Source organism: Onychostoma macrolepis, chromosome 19 (genome assembly GCF_012432095.1).
Source record: "Onychostoma macrolepis isolate SWU-2019 chromosome 19, ASM1243209v1, whole genome shotgun sequence".
NCBI classification, from domain to species: domain Eukaryota; kingdom Metazoa; phylum Chordata; class Actinopteri; order Cypriniformes; family Cyprinidae; genus Onychostoma; species Onychostoma macrolepis.
The window spans coordinates 12,981,137-12,991,281 of record NC_081173.1 but is presented as its reverse complement, the minus strand read 5'-3'; the positions used below and the strand labels follow the sequence as shown (position 1 = coordinate 12,991,281).

Sequence of the window (10,145 nt, the reverse complement as noted above, 5' to 3'; positions counted from 1 at the left end):
GAGGTGAAATCGATGCACTGTGAGCTGCGCCAGCATAGTCTGAATTTTCCAAAAGGTACTTTCTGGGAAAGATTTGTCTGTTTGTGTGAGTGCAAGCATTTGTTTGCAGATGTTTATGTTGGAGGTGGGAAAACAAGGGTTTAAATGGTTACCGGGAAAAGAGGAGGGGTGCAAATCCATCCCTTTACTCCACCTACCCCACCCCATCCTCTATACTGCTTCCTTATTCTGCCTGGCCACAGACACTTGCCTTTTGTATGGAGGGAACCAGAGAAACAATCCACTCTCTCTGTTTGGAAAAAAAATACTTGCAAGAAAAGAGACTGGGAGCTTCCAGGTGCTTTGCCCCCAGTTAAAAGCCCTGTAAGGAGGTCCTCTTCTTGCCTGGAGTCAGGAGAGCCACTGCCTCGTGAAGTTGAGCACCCTGCCTCTCACATTCTCCCTCTCCCTCTCTCTCTTTCTTTCTCTCTCCCTCCTACTTTCCACCCTGTGAGAGTGCACAAAGATTCAGAAGGTGCGTCTGAAATCTACTTGTATCCAGGCTGGAGACAGCACCACAAGGACTTTTTCCCCCTTTGCTGCGGCAAGCACGTGGACTTAATTTTCACCAGAGACAGAAATAAGAATAAGAAGCAGACTGGCACCTGCCACTGAGAAGCAGAACTTTCTCTAGAGTTGTGTTCGTTCTTTCTGCGCGTATGTAAACAATATTTGACTGCGACCAAGTGCCAAGACATTCCCGAGACTTCCCTGTCTGCTGGGATCCCGTCACATCTTCTCAAGTTATTTCTCCAGAGATGACTGTCTGAAGAAGGAACGCAGAAAAGAAGCCACCTGACCTGCAGAAGTTACCTGCCTGAGTAATTGAGGTGAAGCAGAAGGGTGAGGTAAGTTCATATCTGAATCTTTCATTTTCCTTCCCCTCCGGGTGCAGGCATATGTCATCTCTGAAAATGTTTTTCATATCCCGTTGCTTCACAGCAATTGAATCCAAATGCAAGACAGGGAGAGAGAGAGAGAGAGAGAGAGGGAGGAAAAACAGTCGGGTTCACATCTCAATCATGAGACCAACATAATTCTCAGCGCACTGCTACACACAAGGCAGATTAACAGAATGTTTTAGTGCTCTACCCCCATTAATCTCTGCAAAATATGTGGCGCATTTTTCTAAACAGAGCCATGTGGCTACCATTGCATTAATGCTGATGTTGCTTGTGTGCGTTTGTGGTTTGCGTGTGCTTGTGGCTGTATAGGTTGTGTGGTTCAGGTAGTGTGGTAGGTCTCACAGCTGTTTTGGAGTTGGAGAGGGAAAGAGTTATATAACTGCAGCAGTCTCGCTCTCACTGACACCTGGGACCGTTTGGTCTGCACTCTGTTGCGCACCAGTGCCACTCACTTAAATGTAGCTCCGCCCACAGTGTTCTGAAGTCCATGCCCACTTTTCAACTTCTGAAAGCATTTCATTTTGACCTGTCAGACATAGTCCACTTCAGAGGTTAAAATGTCACATTAAATCGGCTCTTTTGAAGTCAACATGAAACCGAAATGGGTGTTGTTATTATTATTATTGTTGTTGTTCTTGTTCTTTGCTTTGACCATCACAATAAACCTTTTAATTTCTTTTAAAAGTCAACATGAAACCGAAATGAACCCTGTTTATTAGTAGTAGTATAAGTATTATTTGTATGGGACTGTTGCATTTTGACCTGTCATGTGTGTATATATTTCACTTCAGAAGTTAAATCGTCACTTTTAAAGTCGACATGAAAACAAAATGCACCCTGTATGTTATTATTATTATTGTTATTATTATAAAGAAAGTGTTGCATTTTGATCTGCCAGTTATAGTTCACTTCAGAGGTTAAAACAAAATGGACCATAATTATTAGTAGTAATAGTAATAATAATGGCCATTTATTAGGAGCCAATCGGTTTTTAACAGACAAAATCTTGCCATGTTTAATTTCTCTCTTTAAACAATCTAAAAATATGTCCGATTATGTCACAAAAGGCATTTCATGTTGACTTGAATGGAAATATCCAGTGTTGTTTTTTTCAACTTTTGATGTATCTTTGTCAGCTGTAGCTTCTCACCTCAGCAAGTTTTGTACATGATGTTTTGTCATAATATGACAAAAAAGGTCTAAAAGAGCTTTTCCACACATAATCAACTACTGCACATGGCATGAGCTCCGTGCAGCAGTCTTAATTTCAGACAGAGAGTGAGAGAGGACTGAGAGAGAGAAGGGAATGTGCTTTCATAATACATTCTTCACCAAGAGCACTGGGGAATAGTATTCAATAATACTTTTTTCTCGTCTGAGTAGCAGGGCCCAGCTTCTACAGAACTGAAACAGACCCAGTCTGGAAAAGACGACATGCTCTCCTCTAAAAACATTTGGCGCCTCAACATGATGGCTTTCAGGAGGAGAAGCGGTTGAGATCTGACTGTGGACCTGTGCGTCAGTGCCGCTAGGGCTACCACATTACACAAGCCTTCGACGTGATCTGAACCCCTGAGTGGAAAAGAGAGGTTAGAGAAAACGTGTCCAAGACACTCCACAGATAGAGGCCCCATCATCCTCACACACTTCTGATTCCTCCGTCTGGAAGTGGTCCAAGGCTTCTAGATGGGATGCTGTCTTCTGTGGTTAGTTCAGAGGACGGGAAAGTCAGCTGTGAAGTATGATGTGATTTTATGATGAATGTGTCTCATCTGGTCTTGTTATCAGGAGATGCAGCAGACAGCGCCCCACCTTTCTGACTGCAATTACAGCGATAGCTTCAATCCACCAAACACCTCACTCCTTCTCACACATACTTTGACCCTTCTCCCCACATGCACATTTCAGTTAGGTAAAGCCAATGAGATCTGTTATACCTGGTGAAAGCTATTTCTTTGCTTTCGCAGTTTATTTTTCAATTTGAAATCTGACATTTTGCACATGGGACCATAGACATTTTTCAGCCAATCACCTGAGCTGTAAATGTCATGTGAGTAATCTCTCCTGGAGCTGCAGGAATATGACATCATGACTAGTCAGTTTCAAGATTTTAAAGGGATAGTTCACCCAAAAATGAACATTCTGTCATTTACTCATCCAAACCTGTATGTTTTTCTTTATTCTGTGGAACAGAAAAGAAGACATTTGAAGAATGTTTCAGCTGTTTTGTTTTGTTTTTTCATGCAACGAAAGTCAATTGGGTCCAAAACAACATTGGACTACTGTTATTTTAGTTTTATTTATATACTATTACAGTATTTAAAAATATTTAGAATTAGCTTTTATTTTTTATTTTCATTTAAATGAAAGTTTTAGTATTTTTATGTGCTTTTCTGATTTTTATTAGTTTTTTTTTCTGTTTAGCTTTAATTCTTTCTCTTTTTTCTGTTTTAGTTTTTAGCAATTTTAGTACTTCAACTTGAACATTTTATTTCAGTTATTTCCCAATATTTCTAATTTTTGTTCAACAGGTTTTTTATTTTTAGATTTTTAAACAATATTATATTTTATTCCAGCTTTATTTCAGTTAATAAAAATATTTTAATATATTTTGCTTTAACACAAGCGGCAACCTCCCGCTCTCTCTCGTGAAACCAACACGGAAGTGACTAAAACTGCAATTCATCGACTGGCCGCTGGAGGCTGGCTCCAAAAGGGAGTCAATCACATTGACTCCCCATGTTAAAATGCCCAACTTTACAGCAGAAAAAAACATGTTTACAGCCTGGTACAAAAAATTATTTTGGTCTATATAGCTAATTTTGCCCTTCGTGACAACTGTGAGGGGGGTGAATTTTTTTATAACTCATCCGTTTAAATTATATTAAGCCTTAAAGTTCTGCATAATTAAGGGCGTGGCCACTTGAGTGACAGGTGGACTGCCGCGCGCTCCAGAGTGTGAAACTCGCTAGTGCGAAACTTAGAAAACTGGCTTTAATGATTTGTATTTGTACAGAAAAAAATAATTATAGGTAGGACACTGGGAATCTGGCAATTAGATGTTTTTTAATCGTTATTGCTTACAGTGCTTTGTTATATGGAGCAGTTTGTTAGATCGCGATCTCTCTCATTTGTTTGTCTAATGAAGTGCCAACAGATATAGAAGTACACAATAAACGCGGTAGACTTTAATGGACAGTAAAACAAAGGCAGAATACCGTGTAACTCCAGGCTGGCACAGTATTGACGAACGAATGCAAACATATGCAGAGCACCGTAACTTATCTGAGCTTTCCAAAACAAAGTCAAAGCGCGGTAACTGATGTTATACTGTGTTCTGCCTTGGTTTCTCCGGGGCTTTTCTCCATGATACTTAAACACATGATAAAGGAGGTCATTAATGTCCCAAAATGATCAATAACTCATTTTCACCAAAACGGTTATGGTGTTCTGTCTTTGCACGGCAGCACTGCTGTCACTATAGAGGGCGTGGTTTCAGCTCAGCTTCACCCACGTCCGCCTTTTGCCCATTTTCGATTATCCGGGAGTGACGCGCGGTGACGCGCTTCAAGATGGCGGCGGTCGGCTCCGCCCACTTTAGGCTTCAAAAACGCTTTACAGAAACCTACGGGTGACGTCACGGACACTACGTCCATTTTTTTTTACAGTCTATGCTTTAACATTATGAAATGGGGTTGGTCTAGATGGTGTAATTATGGCATCTACCAGCAGGGGCTAAAAGGGTCAGGCTAACCACTCAATTTTTGACTGCTTGGGCAAAGTACACAAAGGCAAATACTTTGGCAGTGTGAAGTCTTAATGGCGAGGCAATGCTGTAACCATGGATGCCCACCTCTGGGATGGCCTAATAACTCTGCTGACTGCTTTTTATGATGTCGGTTGGCTCTGCCAGGCTAGGCCTGATGAAATGCATTTCTTTCTTTATTACATTACATGGCTCCAACCAACCTGTCGGAGGCTTTAATATATGGACCATTCATAATTGGTGCACGCTTATTGGTTGTGCTGGTCAGTAAGCCTTTGTCCATGTCTTAACCATCTGCCATGTTAATTCTGGGGCAATTTTCAGTCACTGAATCTTGTTTATAATCTTGTCCATCGCAGACATTGAAAACCATATTTCCTTGTGCTTTAGATCCTTTATCTCAAGGTGGATATAAATGTGTGCCCTGGAGAAGCCATATCTGAGAAATAAAAAGAAGAAAAGCTTATCCAAACCATTATAGATGTCTCTTTTCATTCAGCTTGTAATGGCTTGCTGCAGATTCAATTCCCATTTGAGTTTTTATTTTTTTACCGTGCAACGGAGGAAAATGATACGAAATCCATTACACATGCTCAATCAGTGGGAGAGACTAGACAGAGAATCTGGCCCAATGCAGACTGAGAAGCATATGGGAAATGTTGGACACACCAATAGGTTGAACTTTTACTTCAGGTTTATGAGAGGCGATGTCTTGTATTGTGGCCAGCGGACCCTCACCAAAGGTGAAGGAATAAATGTAGGCTATATGTAGGACAGAAGAGTGTCAAACTTATAAAGTATGTGGACTGTCTGGTACTGTCATATGGAGAATCTTCTTCTTTTTTTTAATTTTTTTTTTTACATTATTCATAAACCTATTGATGCTTGTTTGCCAACCGGAAAATGTATTCCTTCTCTAGTGAGAGGACCAGTAATCCACATAGGTTTTTTTTTTATTATTTATTTATTTATTTATTTATATATAGTGCCACTAGAGGGCAGAGTTTCTGACCTTGACTGTGCAACCACAAACCCTGTTACATGGGAATGTTAGGAACACATACAGGCTCACAGTCTGTGCCTCTGGTGCTGTGTGTGCACCTCAGAAATTTTAGATGACAAAGGCCTCTTTAAATATTCATCAATAGGATTTTTTGCACTGTATAAATTAACATTAATGTATTATGAAAAACAGTACATTGTTAGTTCATGATACCTAATGCATTATTGAAAGTGTAACCAATTTTCCACGCTTTGTTTGGCCTACGACCCTGTCATACATGTTTTTTTGAGCCCATTAATGCTGGCAGAAAGGTTCTTCTCATCAACCGTGTGGTAACCTTCATACCTCCTTTATTTGGTGTTCACTTTAAACAAGAAATGAGGGAGAATACCACTCATGCTCCGGGAAAAGCATATGCCTGACTGTGTAACGTTCTAGGAACTCACGCCCCCATCTCTCACCATTACCATTTGTTTCTAGCTATTTTTCGCTCACCAAGAGAGAGGAAAAACAGTCCTGTTCAATGGTGCTACAAGGCAAGCGGCGCATTCCTTTGAGGAACTGTGCTTTTCCCCAAAGTCTGTTTGATGGGGCTCTGCAGGCTTCGTTCCTTCCGCCCGTTCTCCACTTAAGGTATGACGGACAAAAGAAAAACAGCGAATGAGGAATTACTCTCAAAGCTGTCGGAAACAGCACTTTGGCATAAGCCGACTCTGCAATCAGCAACGTGCTTAGCCTGCGTCGCCGATTAGATGAGGGTGCGTGCCTTTGTGAGGGAGTGTGTGTGTGAACATCTCAGACCTTAACGAAAAATGCCGCCGGTCGCTCAATCAAACATCCTGTTGCATGAGGCTTCGTTCCAGTGGGTTGTGCATGAATTGGTCTGGACAGGAAAAGAGGTGCAAACACATCCAGGAAAGGGGAGGTTATCTGTGAAGGCCAATGGGTTTATTCTGTGGGCGCTAGGGTGTGAAGATGTCAAATGTTTGATTGAGTGAGTGGAAAGGTGTACTGCCCTGAACAGATGTGGCTGTTTTGTTATTCTCAGTAGGACAGAATTGAACACATGCTTGCGGAAATTAACAGCTTTAATTTAAGTCTGATGAATGCGGCACAGATCTGGGCTTAGATTCAGGGCTGATTTAATATATCATAAATCACATTCAACTATGTGAATGCACTGAAAAAAATAATAATTTTCTTAATCAATATTTTTTATCAAGATAAACTGTCTAAAGACAGTTCTTTATTTATTATAGCCTATATACTGCCGTGCAAAGGCAAAATACCATAACTTTGATTTTTGTCGAAAATGAGTTATTGATATTTTTGGGACATTCACGACATCCTTTATCATGTGCATAAGTATCTTGAGTCAATTTCGTTGTTTTTCCGAGAAAATAATGGGTCGTCTCAACCGTAACTTCGAAAAGCCCTGGAGAAACCAAGGCAGAACACCATATAACACCAGTTACCGCTCTTTCACTTTGCTCGGAACGCTCAAAATCAGTTACTGCGTTCTGCCTTTGTTTAACTGCGCGTCAAAATGAAGTTATGGCTTGGAGTTACACGGTGTTCTGCCTTTTCTTACTGTCCATTAAAGTCTGCCGCATTTAAATTACAGTGTAGAACCAAACGAATTAGATAGATCGCGATCTACCAAACAGCTCCATATAACAAAGCACCGTAAAGACTCAAATGCCGTTGCTAGCATGATCAATCATAAAATCAATAGCCTAACAGTTCGCAATCCATATCCTACCTTTTCTTGTAACCCGATAAAATCCATCCATCGTGATGAACGTCGTCGGAGATATTTAATTCACAATTATTCTGATATTCCTGCTTGCTGGCGTTCACATAAATCCACAAGTCGTTCTTTTAGGTTAGGCTATTTCATACAAGTCAATATAAAAGCAATTATCCTATGTCTAGCATTCTTTTATGTTACTGAGCATAGCAAATAAATTGGTATCCACGGTATCAACTCACATGTTTAACTTTCAGTCTGCTTGTTACGGTCAAAAAAAACAAAAAGAAATTAATACAGTCACATTACTATTTGCAATAGCCTATGAGATCACTAGATTTTATACAGGTGTTACTATAATGATTTTGTAAATGGTGATCAGCAAGCAAATATTGATAATGTGGAAGTTACTGCCTTTTGCCTTGGTGTGACTTCTCACGTTTTGCAGACAATGCGAAAGCAGAGTACATTAACTTCAAAATAGGGGTAAAAATCAAGTTTGAGCTCACAATTTTTAATGTAGATAATTTTATTACTAAAACATCTAATTGCCAAATTTCCAGTGTCCCATCTATAATTAATTTGGCAGGACAAGTAAAAAACTTTAAAGTAATTTTTCTCAGTTTCACACAGCGAGTTAAGGTCTTTTGCCATTGTAGGGCAGTATATATATATATATATATATATATATATATATATAAATACATACATACATACTTTTATACTTTAAGCATAAAGAAAATATTTAAGTTCATTAATTTATATGAATATTATATATAGTATTATATATATATATATATATATATATATATAATCATTATATATATGTAATGAATATGTGTGTGTAATTGTAAATTAGAATATATACATAAATTTAAATGCTTAAGTCAAAACAACTAGCAAGTAAAAACAGTATTAAGCAAGGTTCAGATATTTTTATTGAAAAACGCGATATAATTAAACCAGTTTGCAGTCCATGCATTGTGTTTGTTTTTTCTCCACAATGAAAAAGAAAAGAATAAAACAATAACCAGCATCTCGCCCCTCAACCTTTGTTACTTAAGTTATACTTTTGGCTTCCCACTAATCTTGCAGTTTTACTAAATTTCCCTTCAGGGATTAATAAAGTTGCTATCTGTCTTTCTATCTATCTATCTTGTCTTCCTAGTCTTTCATTTTCACATTCCCCTCTTCGCTGCATTCCCTCATTTGCTCTCCCCTGGCTCTTGAAAATGCACTGGACGTGGATGAGTTTTTCCGTTCCGTTGGCAATAGAAGGAAATGGGGAAGCTTGGCAAGCGACTGTTATTATTTTTCCTTTTGCACAGTATCAGCTCTTTCAGCAGCCTCTTTGTCATTCAGACCCAGCAAACGTCTCCACAATCACAATCTGAAGCTGTCTTATCAGCATCACACTTACAGACGGACTAAGCCAACTGAGAGAGAGACAGTAAAGGCATGTTCACACCAGTACTGAATATTAGTTGCAACAGTTAATTGCAGACAACATTGTAAACAGAAACAGTATATTTTTATAGACCTATTTTCATCCAACATTTGTTTGTATTGTTTGTGTAATGGTTGCCAGCTATTGATTGCCATGGTTCTTCTGGACCGTAGAAGAATTTGAATGAAACACTGAGGAAAGAGTCTTAAGAAGAAAGATATGAGGCATGTTTTGGCTCTTTTTTTTTTCTTTTTTTTTTTTACTATAGATTTATGTTTGATCCTCACTTTTACCCCCCTTTTTTATGACTCATTACTCATACTACAGTTTATTTGATGTTTGTGATGAAACAGTGGTTCATGGTTTGGCACACTGAAAACCAAAATGCCTTTGGTCAAATTCTGTGACTCAAAATATTATTTGTACACAAGGAAGGAAGGAGAAATCCCAGAAGCTTCACAGAGGACTTCACAAACTAATGGAGTTTTACCAAATAAGACATTTAGTATTTCTTTGGTTTTCTATGTTTTAATTTTGCAGCCAAAATAGCATATTTTTGCTTTGTGTTTTGCAGAATAAAATCTTTATTTGCGTGCAAGATGTTCCTAAATCTTGCAGTGCATTTCCATGGAAACTTTAAGAAAACATTGAAGCCATTGACAAAATATCAAAATAAGAGCTGAATCCAGCTGGAGGCACTTACGGCCTTGTTTGGTTTAGTTCTACCTGCACAACCGAACCCAACTGAATCGTAATGGGACATCAGTTGATGGGCTTTGAGGTTCAGAGGGACTTGATTTCTTTTAATTGGATGCTATTTGATTTTACCGGCTTTCTCATTAGTCTTGTTCAGCATCTGGGAGCCAAACTGATGAGGGACTCCAAGACTACAGGAAAGACGCAGAACAGTGCCAGTTTCTCTCTGGGTCAAATCCTTAAAATAAAACTCCAGTTATAACTTTGTCTTTGTCCTCCCAGGCCAAGATTTTTTACCCTCTTTTCTCACATTAAGGGAAGGGTTGATGGATGGTCTGCAACAGCAGAGATGGGAATAGGGCTTTAGAGGTTATTTACTTCAGCTTAAGTCTTGGATAATATTTCTTTACATGTGTTCCCAGTTTTTCATCTGACAACTTCTTAGGGGAATTGAGAACTCTACCGACAACAGTTCCAGTTGTTACCCTTGCACTTTTAAGTAAGATTCTTCCAGAAGTACATTAGTAACATTACATTAT

The 10,145-nt window shown here is 39.0% G+C and overlaps 1 protein-coding gene across 2 annotated transcripts in view; it reads left to right on the top strand.

Moving 5' to 3' along the window:
• Positions 1-279: 279 nt before the first annotated feature.
• The window catches only part of col8a2 (collagen, type VIII, alpha 2), a 54,317-nt gene continuing 44,451 nt past the window's right edge, over positions 280-10,145 (top strand). The window contains exon 1 of one of the 2 annotated variants that reach the window (XM_058752469.1): positions 280-887. The gene's annotated coding sequence lies outside the window, so the exon portion shown is untranslated. The remainder of the gene's footprint in view (positions 888-10,145) is intronic. The other variant, XM_058752471.1, reaches the window with a different exon arrangement.